Source organism: Eurosta solidaginis, chromosome 2 (assembly GCF_040869045.1).
Source record: "Eurosta solidaginis isolate ZX-2024a chromosome 2, ASM4086904v1, whole genome shotgun sequence".
Classification (NCBI taxonomy): domain Eukaryota; kingdom Metazoa; phylum Arthropoda; class Insecta; order Diptera; family Tephritidae; genus Eurosta; species Eurosta solidaginis.
The window spans coordinates 223,489,079-223,507,342 of NC_090320.1; the positions used below are offsets into that span (position 1 = coordinate 223,489,079).

At 35.1% G+C, this 18,264-nt stretch overlaps 1 protein-coding gene and 1 long non-coding RNA gene across 6 annotated transcripts in view; one reads left to right on the forward strand and one right to left on the reverse strand.

Annotated features, from left to right (window-relative positions):
- The window catches only part of LOC137240625 (mitochondrial inner membrane protease ATP23 homolog), a 29,680-nt gene extending 14,153 nt beyond the window's left edge, over window positions 1–15,527 (reverse strand). Inside the window, exons 1-2 of one of the 2 annotated variants that reach the window (XM_067767118.1) lie at window positions 15,012–15,527; window positions 4,220–4,373 (exon numbers count right to left, since the gene is read on the reverse strand). The gene's annotated coding sequence lies outside the window, so the exon portion shown is untranslated. The remainder of the gene's footprint in view (window positions 1–4,219; window positions 4,374–15,011) is intronic. The other variant, XM_067767119.1, reaches the window with a different exon arrangement.
- LOC137240628 (uncharacterized) lies at window positions 145–4,185 on the forward strand. Of its 4 annotated transcripts, XR_010949784.1 has the most exons (7): window positions 145–261; window positions 318–660; window positions 714–1,001; window positions 1,061–1,239; window positions 1,295–1,428; window positions 2,598–2,883; window positions 3,124–4,185. It is a non-coding gene; the product is annotated as an uncharacterized lncRNA (long non-coding RNA). The 4 variants fall into 4 exon arrangements; XR_010949783.1 differs by having other exon boundaries at window positions 2,598–4,185; XR_010949785.1 differs by lacking the exon at window positions 2,598–2,883.
- Window positions 15,528–18,264: the final 2,737 nt, after the last annotated feature.

Here is an 18,264-nt window from a genome sequence, read left to right on the forward strand (position 1 = left end):
TGACGCTAGATGTGAATTGCCTCATAAGAATACATGCCAAGAATATTTTGTAGCGCAGTGCAGTGCTGCGTAGTGCAGCCTAATGTGACCTTACCTTTACCGTCTAACCAATGGCACGAACGGTTGACGGTGAATATGAGCCACCCATTGTAAATTTTGGTGAATTGGGTCCAATTAGATGTAATCGTTGCAAGGCTCATATGCAATTTGTAGATGCTGGTCGTCGTTGCCAATGGCTTATGTGTAAAGTAACAACAGATGGTAAACAAATCTTTCACTTTTACCTGTTTTCATTGATCCATATTTTTTTTCAACAGTGCCAACTGTATATTTGCAAGATTTGGGCCACACCGGATGGCGTGTCGATAAATATGAACGTCCTGAACTTGTATTGGGTACATATAAGTTTTTGTGTAAAAAATGTGTGGGTACCGATAGCTCTCAAGGTAAACCTCAATTCATATCCAACATCAATGCCTCGCAATCAGTTGTGGACGCTGTACGCACTACATTGGGTCCACGCAGTATGGACAAGCATATTGTTGATTCCAGTGGTAAGACCACAATTTGATGGTGCAACTATTATGAAACTTTTGGATATTGTGCATCCAGCCGTAAAACTCACCACACATCGACATCGCCAAATCTCAAGATGCTGAGGTAAGTTTTTTGTTATATTAGAATGTGTAGAATATAAATGTTTCTCTTATCAGGTCGGCGATGGCACCACTTCAGTAGTACTTTAAGCAAGTGAAATCTTAAAACAAGTTAAACCATATGTTGAGGAAGGTGTGCATGCACGTATCATCATTAAAGCTATACGTCAAGCATTATAATTATGCATGACCAAAATATGACATGGCTGCACATGTCGAAGTGCCAATCAAAGGAACAACAAAGTGATTTATTGGAAAAATGCTCTGCCACAGCAATGTCCCCCAATGTCCAAGAGTATCAGAAAATTGTTAATGCTGAATGGCGTCTCCTGTACAATAAACTAGGTAAGTAAGGCGCCAATGTTGTGTTTTCTAAACTACCAATTGGTGATGTTGGTACACAGTATTTTGCAGATCGTGAAATGTTCTGTTAGTGTACCAGAAGAAGATTTGAAACGTACAATGAAAGCTTGTGGTGGTGCTGTTATGACTACAGCTAATGATATTAATTCAAGTGTTTTGGGTCAATGTGATTACTTTGAAGAACGTCAAGTTGGTGGTGAACATTTCAACATTTTCCAAGGTTTGATAGTGGGTTTGACATTAATTTCATTTTTATAGTTTATAATTATTTAAAGGTTGCGTTAATGCTAGAACATATACATTGATTTTACGTGGCGGTGCCGAACAATTTTTGGAAGAAACTGAGCTTCGTTACATGATGCTATAATGATTGTGCGGCGTACAATTAGGTATGATTCTTTTGTTGCTGGTAAGTCAAAATACAAATTGAAAAAAATGTCTAATCTTAAATTGTTAAGTAATATTATGAAAAGATTGTGTCCAACTCCGGAAGAAAAAACTATAAAATTTGTGTCAGTGAAATGATAATTATTGCTTTTGGTTGTAGTTTTGAGGCATCGTCTTCTAGTGCCTTCTGGTCGTATATGCCGTTTCTTTTGCCAACTACCTGTAAGGCGTTAAACTGATCAGTAACGTCGCCGTGGACTCGTTCAGTGTAATGTGTAATGGCGACCCCAAGTTCATCGTGGAAATAGGGGGTGGGGCGGGATGGCTTAGAAGGTTTAAAGTGATGATATTAATCGTTCCCGAGATGGTTGTTGTTGTTGTAGCAATGCTTCGCCCCACCTAATAGGTGCGACCGATCACAAATTTTCATCGATATCCTCTAACGGGAGTCCAAGGAAACTTGCTGTTTCAACAGGGGTGGATCATAATCAAAGGGGTGTTTGAGGCGTTGGTTCCACATTACAATTAAAGAGATGATTGGTGTCATGTGGGGACACATTGCAAGCGGGGCATACATTTTGTATGTCGGGGTTGATTCTGGATAGGTAAGAGTTTAACCTGTGACAGTATCCAGAACTATCACAACTATCCAGACTGACTCGCTTTTCCCTGGGGAGTATGCGGTCCTCTTTCGCAAGTTTTGGGTACTGTTCTTTGAGTACTGGATTCACCGGGCAATTCCTTGCATAAAAGTACGACGCCTGTTTGTGGAGTTCACTGAGGACCTGCTTGTGTTTTTTTGCTTCATACGGCTGAGTTCTCAGGTGTCGTATTTCCTCATAATGCTTACGGAGATTATTCTTTAAGCCCCTAAGCGCTGTTGGATCAACAATCAGATGTCTGTTGAGATGCCCAGGTTTCTGAGTATTCTACAGAAACTGTTTGGTTAGCATTTCATTTATTTCCCTTATTGGGAGTTTTCTCGCTTCATTGTGCAGGTGGTGTTCCGAGGACATAAGAAGGCAGCCCGTAGCGGTTTTGGGGGCAGCATTTTGGCAGGCCTGTATTTTCTTCCAGTGAATAACCTTTAGGCTTGGCGACCATATCTAAGACGCGTACCATGCTAACGTCTATTTATATTTACCCCAAGTACAGCCGATTTATCCGAATTACATTAAATATTTGTTACAGCTATGGATTTTCGTTACAATTACTAATGCATGCTCTCCAAGATGTAGATCCTGATCGAAAGGCACACCCAAAACTTTAAGGTGTAAGACAGTCGGTAGGGTAATGTCATATGGTCGACATTTGGCGCGGCCATGTTTTAAATGAGGTCACCGATGATTTGGTTGGTGACAATATCAGGTTTCGCGAGGCGACAAAACTGGAGAGCTGTTTCTTTTTATTACAAAGCTCATCGATGTAGGAAACAATAGCATAGGCGTAGAAGCAATAGTGACTCCTGGTGGTAAAGGTAGCTATTGATATGTAGAAGTTAAGCAAAAGTTTGAATATGAGTTTTTTAAAGTTATTGCAAAAAAAGCCTTGAGGATTTTTAATATCTTATCAGGTACCTTCGTACATGTTTCTAAGAATTAAGAATAAAACCTATTCAAACTTCGCTATACTTTAACATACAATAATTTACCCCATTTTAACACAACTATCATTTTTTGATTTTATTAAATTTTATAAAATGTTTCTTCCTCCACAGTTCAATTTACTTATAAGATGGTAAAGATGTCTCCATCAGTAACTGTGACAAGGTGGCCACAGCGTGACTCGGAGCGTCTCTTCAATAGCTCTCTAGTGGTGATGGTGACAGCAGAGAAACCCAACTGTTTACAAATGTTACACTTCAAAAAGAATCAAAATATCTGCCATTGCGTCTACGGCTCTAATACCCACAGTATATGAATGAATCGAACGCATCTAATTTTCTGCCTAACGGATAGTATACATATTCATCAAATCGAAAATATTGCACCAAACGAACTGGGTCTGAATACTGAAACAGTAAACATATTCAAAATCGATAAGAAGGCTGTGATAATGGCATTAGACGCTGAGTTATTGAATAACATACGAAAATCATTTTAACCCATTTATTTGCATTACAGCTTTAGCTTTACAAGTAGCAAAAATTGCTGCCGCCAGGCAATTGGAAAAAGCAGAGAAGCATTCATCACACTGTACGGATGATGCAAAGTCAGAAACTGCTGTTGTAACTGCTGCCACCGACACAACGGTCATCTCTACTTCGCCGAGTAGCGGCTGTTCCGACTAACTATCGAAGACAGTATCATCATATCTTTTGCCAACACAGGTCAGCGATGTGCTTACGCAGGACCGTGCCTTCGCTACTTTATGATGAATGTCAATTCCCACCAATGGCTATTGCGGCCCGCGATTGACCAACAAGATGACGTCGCATTATAGATAAAGAACGTTTGACTGCCGCAGCGAGAGCTTAAACAATTTTTCTTTGAACTTAAAAAAGGATTATGCATTTTTTTACTGGTTTAGTGTAGGCTGTTGCGGCGACGTTTGAAGTGTGAAATTTATTAAAATTTTAATTTGATAGTAAGTTTAAACCAAAAAACGCTTAAGCTTTGCAAGCATTTAATTATTATGAATATAATATAATGTAATATAACAATATTTTGCTATGTACAGTGCTGGCCACTTAGATGACGCTGCAACAATATAGCTCAAAGCAATTAATATATGTTTTATGTTGTTATTAAAGTACTTATTTCTTTTTTATATCAACAAATTAAGCGAGTTTATGTTATTATTAAAATACTTACTTTTCTTTTTTCTTTTTTTTTTTTGGGGCTTTGAATACTCGTTTGTGAGTATTGATGATGGCACGGATGTTTATGTGTCCGCTATAGCGCCAGGTTGTACTTGGGTAGTGATGTGTTTCCTTGGTTGTATGTTGATTGCTTTATTGTGATGTTTCTGCCATATTAGGGTGGAGGTGCAAAAAGTGATATATTTACAGATAATTACAAAACGATATTGTATTTGACAACTTGATAATTACAATGAATGAGATTTTTATGGATTTTTGTTTTACAATGATATTGATTAAATGTAATGAGTCATGAGAGATTAAGTGATGACTAGATAGCTAGTGCCTTACGTATCTAAATTTAAATGAAGGTGTGAATCTTTTGTTAATGTTTAATATATACATAGGTATATGACCTTTAGTGTTTTTAGTTTAATTGTTACTACCTGGTAGTATCAGTCTTGTTTTTAGATAATGATATGTTAGATCACATCATTTGTACTTTAGTATATAAGGAACTTGTATAAATTTTTTTTTTTTTCGAACCCCTTTTGTATTTAGGGAGTTTTTTTTTTTTTTTTTTTGTTTGGATGTGCTTATATATGTATATGACAATTTGGTAATTTCATAGCGCGCAGTCCAGTTTAGCTTTGTGCAGGAATTGAATTAGTTCATTGTAGGATTTTATATCTTTTGAGTTTATGAGTTCTTTAATGTCTTTAAATTTGGAAAAAATGCTATAGTAGTTTCTCAATGATCTATGTTTTGTGCAATCAAAAATGAGATGTTTCGGTGTTTCTGTGACATTGCAAGTATTGCATATATCAGTAACATTATTGTGAAAACGTCCAAAGTAGGTTTTGTTGTATGTGCGTCCGATGATGATTCTGTTCAGTAGTTTAATGTCGTACGGTTCCATGTTTATTTTTTTGCTTTTGAACCATGGTTTCTTTATCTTGGAGGCTATGCAGTCAATGGTACCGTCATCCCAATTAGTGCATTTTGTTTTTATTTCCTGTTTGGTTGCCATCCAAAGCTCCTTCTCAATCTTCATAAGCGCTTCATCAGGCGTGGGTGCTGTAGTAATTGAAACTACGTTTTTATTTTATAATAAAAATTTAAATTATATTTTTTTAAACACGCCTAAAAGTATGCGTCTATTTTATTTTTTTATTTTTCACCATCATGAAAATTTTTGAAAATTGAAAATCAATATTGAAACTTAAAATATTGATAATACATTTAAAAATTAAAAAGTTCAAAGTAACTAAAATACAAAGTAAAATAAAAATAATAAGAACCCTACATTACTCCCCCTTCAAGAAAATTTATCATTAAACAAATTGAATGTAACTCTCTTTTTATGTAAATTCTTGGTGTTGTTTGTGTCTGTTGTCTCAATTATTGCAGGCTTTAATTTATCAATAGGAATAGTTTTAATATTATTATCTATTTCAAGTTTAAAACATTTTTGGTCTTTTTCCACAATTTTGTAAGGTCCTTCATATGGTTGTTGTAATGAATGTTTATTAATGACTCGAACGAATGCAAATTTACAAGTTTGAAGATCTTTTGGAACATAAATTCCAGTATCAGCATCTTTATGATGACTTAAATTTGATTTAACATTTCGAAAATGTTCACGTAAATTACTTAAAACTTCAGTTGATGAGAAATTTTTAGCTGATGGCACAACAAGTTCCCCTGGCAAACGTAAATTCTGACCCAAAACCATTTCCGCTGGTGTAGCCGAAATATCTTCTTTGTAAATAGATCGCAAACCAAGTAATATGACAGGTAACTCGTCATACCAATTATTTGTGTCCTCTCTAGCTATTATAGTAGTCTTTAATTGTCTATGAAACCTTTCAACCATACCATTTCCTTGAGGGTGATATGCGGATGTTGTAATTTGGTGACTACCAAGTAATTTAGTTAACTCTGAAAACAATTTCGATGTAAATTGGCTACCTTGATCAGTTGTTATCTTTAACGGAACTCCAAACCGAGAAATATATTCTCTAAAAAACTTATTTGCAATTGTAGTTGCTGAAATATCTTTTAATGCATATGCCTCGGGCCAACGGGTAAATCTTTCAATAATCGTTAAAATATAGCGATGTCCTTTTGAAATAGGTAATGGTTCAACTATATCTAAATGGATGTGTTCAAATCTATTCTTGGGAATTTGAATTTTGACAACAGGGGATTTTGTATGACGATAAACTTTAGACTTTTTACAATTAAGACACTCTTTTGACCAAATATTAATATCCTTATTCATATTAGGCCAATAATATTTTTTAACTATGAGCCGTCGTGTAGCTCTTGTACCCGGATGTGCTATTCCATGTAAAATATCAAATACTGTCTTTCGCAAATTACTCGGTACAAATGGCCTAGGAGTTTTTCCTAAAATTTCACACCAAATATTAAAATTTAAAATCGGAATATTAATTAACTTTAAATTTAGATATTGAGAATCAGATACAAGTTGATTTAAGTCATCATCTTTTTGTTGTTCAGTTTGTAAAATTTTAAAATTCAGTTCTGTATTATATATTGCATTAACCTCAAAAGCTCTAGATAGCGTATCTGCTACAACATTGGATTCTCCTTTAATGTATTGTATGTCATCAGTAAATTGTGCTATAAATTCCAAGTGTCTCGTTTGTCTAGGACTTCGTTCTGTTTTTGAATTTAAAGCAGTAGTCAAAGGTTTATGGTCCGTATAAACTGTAAATTGTCGTCCTTCCAAAAGATATCTAAAATGTTTTATATTTAAATAAATCGCCAATAATTCCCTATCAAAAGCACTATACTTAATTTCAGTTGAAGAAAGTTTTTTAGAAAAGAATGCAATGGGCTCAATTTTATTATTGTAATTTTGTTGTATAACGCCCCCAATCGCTGTGTTAGATGCATCTACTGTTAAAGATAATTTAGCATCTTTGTTAAAATGATTTAACAATATCGTAGATGCAAATTTATCTTTAATGCATTCAAAAGCTTCATTCGAATTCTCATCCCATACCAAAGTTTTGTCACGTTTCTTATTTACTTTGTTAATTAGATCATAAATTTTGTTTGTAAATTCTGCTAGTTTTGGAATGTATCTATGATAATAATTTACCATACCAATAAACTTCTGTGCCTGCTTAACTGATTTTGGACGTTCGAAATTGCGAACAGCTGATAACTTTTCATCGGAAGGTCGAATACCTTTTCCAGAAATGTTATGTCCTAAAAAATCGATACTAGGTACACCAAAAGTACATTTACTTGGTTTAATGTTTAAACCGTACTCTGTAAGGCGTTGAAAAAGGATACGTAAATCTTTTAAATGTTGTTCTAAGTGACGGAAACTCTTTTAATAATTTTGTAAATTTATTTTCAATCACAAATAATTTGGGTAATGGAATATCACAAAAGTAAGATACTGTATTAACTGAGAGATTGGTTAATGGATCTACTAAACGTTTATGTTTAATGTCTATAAGAAGACCATATTTACAAAGAAAATCAGCGCCAATTATTGGCTTGGCTATATCCGCAATCAAAAATGTAAAGGGAAATTCACGTCTTAAACCCAAATTTACGTTTAAAAGCCTTTTCCCGTAAGTGGCAATTGTTGATCCATTAGCTGCAGTGAGAATTATGTCTGAACGTTTCGTATGAGGAAATTTAGACGCGGGTAATACCGAAATTTCTGCTCCACTATCAATTAAAAAATTTTGTTTGTTTTCTCTGTCAAAAATAAATAAGCGACGCGTCGAAAATTCTAAATTTCCATGGCTCGTCGCTGCAACATCGGAAGAATTTTGTTTGCTGAATCTTTGTTTTTTGTTATAAGAACAAGGCTGTTCACAACTTCTAGCATAATTTCCAAATTTGTAGTGAAATCTACACGACCAATTTGGATTATTACGCGAGCTAGAACGACGCCTAAAATAATTTCTAAAATAGTTCCTAGAATTGGAACGCGACCTATATTGATTCCGATACATTTCTGCTTTAATTTCAGCTAACTCCAGAGAAAGTTTCTGAAAATTTTCACACATTAAAGAAGTGGTTTTAACCAAGTTTTCAACAACAAAATTTTGTGCTTTTGTATCCGAAAAATTATTAACCGAAAATACTTCATTTTTGTTTATCACTTCCCAAATATTATCTGCTAATTTTGTTAATTCGGTAATATTATTAGAACTCGAACTAGCCAAAATCATACTCAAATTTTTAGGAAGTTTACGCATCCAAATTTTCTTTAAAATATTTTCACTAAAATTTGATACGGCTAATTTATGTAATTAATGAACGATAAAATTCTGATGGCTTACGATCACCCATCTCAGAATCGTTTAAAATTTTATCAAGTTTCGAATTTTCGCTAAGTGAGTGTCTTTCTATCAACACTTTTTTAAGTTCAGTAAATTTGTTATTAATGGGGGGATTTTGGATAAAATCCAAAATAGTTATTATCACTTCCTGCGGAAGTGCTGTAATGATGTGTTCGTATTTAGTGTTTTCTTGTGTAATGTTTTTAGTACTAAATTGTGTTTCGGCATGAATAAACCATGCTTCCGGACAATTAGTCCAAAATTGTGGTAGTTTTACTGAAACTGCCAAAATTTCATTTTGAGTAACATTTGTATATGGATTTGTAATTTGTTGTTGAGGAGTGTCATTTGGTGTATTTATAAATGAATCATTTAGTTTATTAGAAAGTGTAGATATTTGTGTATTATGTTGTGGTGAACGAAACATTATTGAATTAAATGAAGAGAGTTCACTAGCAAAACAGTAAAATTAACTAGTAATTCTATGAAAAGAGAGTTTACAATAATAATAATAATAATATATCTATATTTTAGTATACATACATAAAAGATGATATTTTTATTCAAATACTTGCGAATATTTAGTTTGTTGCCATAACTGATACTTATGCAATGGCTTTTGATGGTGTTGTGTTTGCAGTTGTTCCCGTTGCTACTGCTTCTCCTTTAAGTTATTCGAGGATAATAATTCCTTTGGTTGTTTTTTAAACGTTTGAAGGTTTTGCCTATGAATGATGATGATGTACGGTAGCAATTGTTTGAAATTGGTTTGATGATAATGTTTTGACGCCACTTGAGTACTTTTAAATTGTGTTGACTGTTGATAATTTCACAGTGGAATTTGTTGATTTTACATTTAGCTTATTGGATCAAAGTAACTGTCAAATAAATCTTCCAACTCCTTATCTTCTGGCTTTAATTCCTCAATATCTTATCACTTCAGCTAAACAATCTCATTATTTACTTCATATAGTATTCAAGATATATAAATCATATTTTTGTTTTATATACTTTCAATTTAACCTCTTCTTCCCTTAAAGCTGCCATATTTTGTTCACGCGTCTCTGGATCTTCATCTTTATGTGTAGTTGAGTGTAACCGTAGCTACGAAGCCAAACGAAAGGCTAAGGGACAAAACTTACATCTGTGTATATTATCACCCAGATGTAGACGTAAATGCGGATTCAGTGCACTTTTTTGTAATATTTGCATTTATATTGTTTTTCACCGGTATGAGTACGCATATGCTGGTTTAAGTACGCAACATATATAAATCGCTTATTACAAAGATCACATTTATTGGCCTTTTCTCCGCTATTATATAGTTTATGTCTATTTAAAACCGACTTTGTTTTAAAAAATTTTTACAAATATCGCACTGGTATTGGTATTGTTCGTTCTTTTCACGTATTTTTTTGTATCTTATTGTGATTTGTTAAAATGCAAAAATTTAACTGCCCAATGTAGTAATTGAAACTACGTTTTTATTTTATAATAAAAATTTAAATTATATTTTTTTAAACACGCCTAAAAGTATGCGTCTATTTTATTTTTTTATTTTTCACCATCATGAAAATTTTTGAAAATTGAAAATCAATATTGAAACTTAAAATATTGATAATACATTTAAAAATTAAAAAGTTCAAAGTAACTAAAATACAAAGTAAAATAAAAATAATAAGAACCCTACAGGTGCAATTGCTAAATTTTTGCCTATAGTTGTTGCAGTTTTTGCTGCTATATCTGCTTTTTCATTAAATTTGATTCCAACATGACTTGGAACCCAGGTAATTGTAAGCTTTTGAATGTTAGAGTTTGCTGCCAAATTGTGAATATTGGCGATAATGTAATTTTGTGTTGTGGCTGTTTTAAGTAATTTGATGGCGGCGAGGCTGTCCGTGAAGATCGCTGTTTTTGTCCAGTTGTTCTTGTGAGCTAATTCGACTGCTTGTAGTATTGCTATTAGTTCGCCTGTAGTTGATGAAAGTTTGTCGTTGATGTTGAATAGAAAGGAGACATTTCTGGCTATATCATATACGGCGCAGCCTGTATTGGTATCACTGACTGATGCGTCCGTTGCAATAGTTATGTAATCCTCGCTGTGTAGTCTTGTTAATTTTTCATAGTATATACCTTTGAGTTGTTCATTTGTTATGTTGTTTTTGGAGCCTCCCAGTTCCGATTCCGTAAGCGTTAATTTATTGTGTATGGTAAATGACACATTGGTGTTGATTCTGTTGATTATGTGTTTAAATTGGTTGTATGTATGACTGTAACTGGAGTTGATGGGCGTTCCGTTTTCCAGATCATTTCTGAGTTCCGAGTTGATGAACCATTGTTTAATTAATTCTTTGGAAGTTAGCCAAGTGGCTCTGTAGATGGGGGGTAATTCGCATGCTAAGGCATATCTAGCTAGTGTGGGTGTGTTGGGGGGGACCCCTAGACATCGTCTTAGGGATTCATTTGCAATTGTTTGCAGTTGTTTGTCGAAGCTTTTTGGTGCATTCGCATAGCTGGTACTGGCATATTCCATTTTGGGTCTGATAATGGTTTTGTAGATATTTAGTCCAACCGCAGGTGCTAGACCGGCTTTTATTGTTGTGAGTCTGTTGAGTACATTCTTTGCGGATTTGGTGTTGTTTTTTATGTTTTTAACGTGATCTTTGATTGATGAGCTTGCATTAATAGTTCGTCCGAGCCATTTAATTTTTTGCGTCTGTTGAATGTTTTCTCCGTTGATTTGGACGTTGTGATTTCTGTTGTTCCCTGTGGTCATGTACATGACTTGCGTTTTGCTGACGTTAAATTTTAGGTTGAGTGAGTTGCAAATTGCTTGAATTTCGTTGACTTTTGTTTCAAGCTTAAGTTTCGCCGTGTTAATGTTGTTGTCGTAAACCACTATGGCAATGTCGTCTGCGAATTGGAAAACTTGTGTGCTTCGGTCATTAATGCTGTGTAGCTTGGACGTATATATGTTAAAGAGTGTGGGCGATAAGCAGCTTCCTTGAGGGAGTCCGTTATTTACTTCGACGACCTGTTTACCCAGGGTTAGTCTTCGTTTGGAGAAAAAATTGTGTATCCAATTTGCTATTTTTGTATTGATGTTAAACTCGATTAGTATGTTGTGTAGGATGTCGATATTTACGCAATTGTACGCATCAGTCATGTCGAGTGCGCAGAGAAAGACTTTGTATTTGTTTTTCTTTTTAGTGGCTATTAGATGTAGCATTTCATTCAAGTACATTGTGGCCGATCTGTGTTTCCTATATGCAAAACTTTTTGGAGGGATTATGTTGGTTTCTTCAGTGACTTTATTTAACACTTCTTTAACTATCATATTTAAACTTTTGGCGAGAACTGAAATTAGGGAGATTGGGCGAAAGTTTTTAAAATCGTTGAGATCCTTGTTTGCCTTCGGTATGGGCACTATTTGTATGTTCCTCCACGAGTCAGGAACTTCGTTGTTGTTGAACTGTGTACTGAGGGCTTTCAAAAGGGCCTCTTTTGATTCGGGAGACAAGTGTTTGATCATGTTGAAGGTTATTTTGTCACATCCACCGGCTGTAGATTTCTTATTGTTCAGAATTTTGATGAATTGGTCTAATCGAAAGTCGCAGTTGTCGTTGTTATTGTAGGTGTAATTCACCCTTGTGGGAGCATTTGTTGGGCTTATTTGATTTTTGAGTGTTTCTAAATATGTTTGATTGTCTTCTTCTGCCCAGTCATTTGTGCTTTTTTGGTTGCCTTTTACATTGTTAATGAAGTTCCAGGCTCCTCTGGTGTTAGAACATTTGTTTACTTCCTCTATTTTGTTGGTGTAGCTTTCCTTTTTCGCCTCTTTCACAGCCTTGCCCCATTCTTTTTTGGCTTCTATAGCTTGGTTCATATCAACAATTAAGTTTGTCTTATTTGCTTTTTTCCTTTTGGCCATATGTAGCCTATATAGTTTGTTGAGTGATTCATTCCACCATGCTTTAGGTTCTCGTTTTGTTTTGTTGAGATCAATGCTGATTGTATTTTTGATTGTTTGTATGTATTTTTGTAGGTTGTTTAAGTCACTGAAAGTAATTGAGTTTATTTTATTTAATAACGTGCTGTTTGGTATGAAGATATTTGGATTTTTCTGGATATTGCTTATGCTGATTTTGATAGGATAGTGTTTGCTGCCTCCTATGCCTACTTGAATGCATTCCCATTTAATGTTGTTCTGTGGTAGACTAGTAAACGTTAGATCCAGTACTGAACCATTGCTGCTTCCGATACTGTGCGTTTTTGTCCCGTCGTTTAGGCATTTTAAGTTTGTGTGTTCGAGTTCCTTCTCCAGTGTATTTCCTTTGGGTGTGTTGATACTGTCGCCCCAATTGCAGTTGCGTGCATTGAAGTCGCCTAATAGGATTACTTTGTTGTGATTGCTTAGAAAATTCAAAACTTTATTGATTTCAGTTTCAAATGTTCTGTTGGTCATGCTTGGTGGGAAATAAGCATTGCAAATTATTGTATTGTTGCTAAGGTTGGTGGTTTTTGCTATAATGATATCTTGATTTGTAGTATATTTAATTTTGGTAAATTTTATGCCTTTCCTGAAGCCGATGGCTACTCCTCCGTAGCCGTCGTTTCTGGTTTTTTTTAAAAGATTAAAATTAATCAGTTTTTGGTTATTTGTTTGCTCGTCGTGGGAAAAAATTTCCTGCAAGCAAACAATATCAATGTTATTTAAGTTATTAAATTGATCAATATATGATTTGTTGGCTTTAAGACTTTGTATATTATATTGTAGTATTCGCATCATCATTATTGTGGAGATTGTTATCGATCCTGTCCTTTAGATTTTTTTACACATGTTCCCTATCAGCCTGACTAGGGGTTCATCAGTATCTATTTCGAATTTTTTAACTAGTAGCGTGACTAGTTTTTCTATTTCTGAGACCTTGTCCCAGTTGGGGTTGAGGAAGACCGGTTGTGGCTTTACGCGCGGAGTTTTTTTTATTTTTTTTCATTTGTGGTGGTTTGTGTGGGTTGTTGTGCCACCCGACCATATTTGATTGTAGTAATTTTCCTGTTGACGATATTATCATTGTTGATTGTCGGTGTTGTTTTTAGGCTTATCGGCGGAAAACTTTCTTCATAATTGTCTAAGATCGCAAAACGGTTGTTGCTGTCGTTCGATAGATTGTAAATGTCATGCGCTTCTTTTTTTGAAATTTTTTTGATTGTCATTATTTCGATGATCTTTTCCTCCTTTTGCCATACGTTGCATTTGTTTTTGTTCAATTAGTGCTGTGCCCTTCTTCTCCACATAGAATGCAGTTGTTTGTCTTGTTGCATTGGCTGCTGCAACCTTCCTCCTTCCCGCACATTATGCATCTGTTCTTCCCTTTGCATCCTGTCCTAGTATGCCCTAGTCTTCCACAGTTAAAACATTGCCGCACTTTGGGTATAAAGTGAGTTATTTTTAGGTTCACATAAAACAGCTCAATAGATTCTGGTAGATCGCTACCTTCGAATCCTAGTTTCACAGTAAAGGTTGGTAAAAACTTTGTCCTGTCGTCGGGGTCCCTCCTCATTAGTCTACACACTGATTTTACCGGAATGCTAGATATAATATTCTTTAAAATTTCGTCCTCTGAGAACTCAAGAGGAACTTGTCTAATAACCCCCATTGTTTCCACTAAGTTCCGTGGCATAAAGGCTTTCATGTTATTTTTGTCTAAGTTGGAATTTTCTAGACATTGGTTTGCTTGTTCAAAGGTGTGAAAGTATATTTTGTAAAGGAATCTTCCTATTGCATTTATTTTTTTAATGCCGTTTATTTCAAAGTTTTGGATTTTGTGCCATAAAAATAGGCCATTTTTCATTAGTTCATTGTTACACAGCGAGCTTTTTGATGTGTCTATTAGGACACAGAAGTCACCTCTGTGACGTTCTGTATACTTCGCATTATATTCTTCTATTTTTTTACTGGAAGTTGGATTACCGTTTTCTGTATTGTTAGCCGTCTTAGTATTGCTAGTCATTGCATTACCGTTTGCTTCTACTTCCATGTTTTTTTTATTTTCCGCACTTTTTTTGTTTGTGTCTGTGTTTGACATTTCCAATGTCTTTGCATTTGCCGCCAAAACTTGAGCGTCTGCCGCCAATTTGGCAAAGGTACCTTTTGGCACTAGCATGCCTTGTAGTGGTATTTGTATATTCTTAGTGTCGTCCGTTTTTGTTCTTTTCAGGTCGTCACCTGTACCTACTTTGGTGCGTCTGTAATCTTCATTGCTCTCACTTTTGGTTTTTAGTTGTCTTTTCCTCTGGTTTTCCAACTTTTTCTGACTTCGGCCTTCTTCAAATCAATTTGCGTCAGGCTTTCCATCAGCGTTGGACTCGCCAGGGCCTTTGGACGCCGTAGTGTCGGCCATTATGTTTGTGAACCGTCTAATGTGTTAAATTTGCATTTACATATGTAATGAAAAGAGAACTTACCAGTTAAAAAGTAATTTTGCCCTTCGCGCTGGACTGCGTACCTCACATAAAAGTTTTCTTTTTACATACACTTATCTTTATATGGTATTTTTAAATTTGTTATACACAATGAAATAATTGTATTTATTTTGCTTTAGATTTTAGGAGCAACCTCCACCCTCGGTTTGTCACACTGGTCAGGCTCTTCAGCTCTTCTGCGTTGCTGCTTCGTAGTGGTTAACAATTTTGTGCTTGTTGATTAGTATTTGCTTGAAATTTTTTCCTCGCTAATTTGTATAAAGTCACGAAGTAAATTTTCACACGTTGTGCACGTGTTTGCTTAGTGCAATTGCTGTCGTATTTCACACTTCACGTTTTTCTTTTTATAAATCTGTATATCGCGCTAAAACATTCCTTTATAGGCAGGCTGAAAATTGTCGAGTGTATTTCACACTTCTCGTTTATCTTTTTATAAATCTGTATATCGCGCTAAAACACTTCTTTACTGGCTGGCTGAAAAAAATTGTTCTGTTACTTTTCTTAATATGAACTGTATTAATTTAAGTTAAAATTTCATGTACATATATAATAAGGTAAGTCGTGGTACGATTGCTGTTGGAATTAGATTTGAAACCAATCAATACTCCTGCTAAGGGTTGCAGAATTATTGCTTGAATGATTAGATTTAGAACAATAATAAGTCTGACTCAATTACTAGTCGTACATTTTTAAGTTCGCCAATTACGACAGCAATCGGATTCCACGAAACCTTTGAATATTTTTGATCTGAAAAAAAAGTAAACCTAATCTGGATTTCTACTAAGCTTTAAGTTGTAGATTATTCAAATAATTGGAGTTTTTTCTAAAGCTTAAAATTATTTTCTGCTCGCTTAGAAAAGATTTCAATTGGAAAACAAAAACCAATTAAGCGAGTTTATTTATTATTAAAGTACTTACTTCTTTTTTATATGAACTGTATTAATATAAGTTCCAATTTCATGTACATATATAATAATATTGAAAATAATAAATATTGAAAATTCAATTTTTTTGGTTCATATTTTATTCATGTGGCTGCTCCAGGTAAAGTAAATCGGCAGGTAAAATTCAAGTTATATGGCGGTTATATAAATGGAAAACCGCAGTAAACTTTATTGTCAAAACACTCGAAAATGTAGAGTGAAATGACTGAAGAAATTACCGCCATTTGACGAGCATTGTGCCGTGTGTGAGCAGAACAGTGCTATGCTCACATCCTATAAGTGGGAGCGGAATGCACGATCACATTAATAGGAACGAAACGGAAAATTTGTTCACAAAAGTTCATCACGCCCATGCAAACGTGACTATGAATATAACCGCTGCAGAAAGTCACAATGACCGTAAAATGACTAGCCAAATGACGTGGAGCGTTTTTGCAGGGAAATTTAGCAGTTTTTGTATGTGTAAGAAAATGTTGCCAATGTGTTGGTTTCATTTTGAGCATGGTTCAATTATGTACAGGTTGGCTCATCTCATCAGCTGATTTTATTTATGTCATTGCATGGTCGAAGGGATTGTCAAAAGGAGATGGCAAACTCAAAATGAAACCAACACATTGGCAACATTTTACTTACACATACAAAAACTGCTAAGTTTTATGTTTCCATTCCATACCATTCGCACCAAGATTTTGACAATTTGAACAGACATATTTTGTTGCTTTACAGATGAGCCAACCTGTATATAGTTGAACCATGATTTTGAGTTTGCCATCTCCTTTTGACAATCCCATCGACCATGCAATGAAATAAATAAAATCAGCTGATGAGGTGAGCCAACCATATAATCGAACAATGCCTGAAACTACGAAAACCATGTCACAAATCGCCGTATATTGTCAATTGAAAGTTCCGTATATCACATTGATTAAAAAGCTGCAAAACGTATACTGAGAACATGTTACCAAACGTTTGTATTAAATACTTCCTATTTATATGATGCTGAACATAGATCAATACAATACAATAATATACATATTCTAATAATAAGTATTAAAGAATAAAGTGTATTTGTTAATGTTCCCAAGGTTGCTTTCTTTACAAAAAAACGCATTCGGTAAACACATTTCGGTAAAGTCTACCCTTCAAAAAACGCGATTACTCTATAAGTAATGTAAGGAATACTCCTTTGGGAGTATAGGACTGCTCCAAATCTACTCTGTATTCATACAAAAAATGTGCTCCAATTAACATTGCGATGTCCTAGGAGAGGAGTAGGTGATCCCACTCTCGCTTTGTTTGTGAGTAATCCATAGAGTACATACGTTAGAGTACTTTCCAAAGTACTTTCACTGTAGTACTCCATGGAGCACCCACAGAGGATCATATGCCAAAGTACTAAAGAGGAATTGTGTCGGAAAGAATTATCGAAGTGAATTTAATTTAAAATGAAAGAAAATGAAGAGGGGCAATACAACTTTTATATTTTATACTGCGAATATTCTTATGTTATGCTGTTATTGTTGTTGTAGCGATAAGGTTGCTACCCGGAGGCTTTGGGGAGTGTTATCGATGTGATGGTCCTTTGCCGGATACAAATCCGGTACGCTCCGGTACCATAGCACCATTAAGGTGCTAGCCCGACCATCTCGGGAACGATTTATGTGGCCACATTAAACTTTCAGGCCATTCCCTCCCTCCCTACCCTCAAGTTCCATGAGGAGCTTGGGGTCGCCAGAGCCTCGTCTGTTAGTGAAACAGGATTCGCCGCAGATAGGTGAGGTTGACAATTGGGTTTGGAGAAGCTATATATTGCGCTGGCAACCTGAAGGGTTGCGCTACACAGCCCCTTGAATCTGGTATTTTAGTCGCCTCTTACGACAGGCATACCTACCGCGGGTATATTCTGATCCCCTAACCCGCTGGGGTATTCTTACCCTTACTTCTTGCGCAAATCTTATGTTATCTAGCATTTGCGTGAATAAAGAATCTAATATAATACGCATACGCATACGTGAATAAAGAAACTAATATAATATGTATACATAAAACCAGTGCGCTGTTTGCATTTTATCAGAGTTGCCAAAGTAAAATTTTATTATTAGTTATTTGCATGCAATATTTTACTTTTGGCAACTCTGTTCGATCGTCATCGTGTCGTGATCACTGTCGTTAAAAAACGAGCAATGATCGGCTGATGGTGGTCCGCAAACACATTGCAAAGGAGTATTGTTAGAGTACTCCAACATGAAGAAAATGGAACACGTAATCCAACAATTTTTGCAGGGTATACT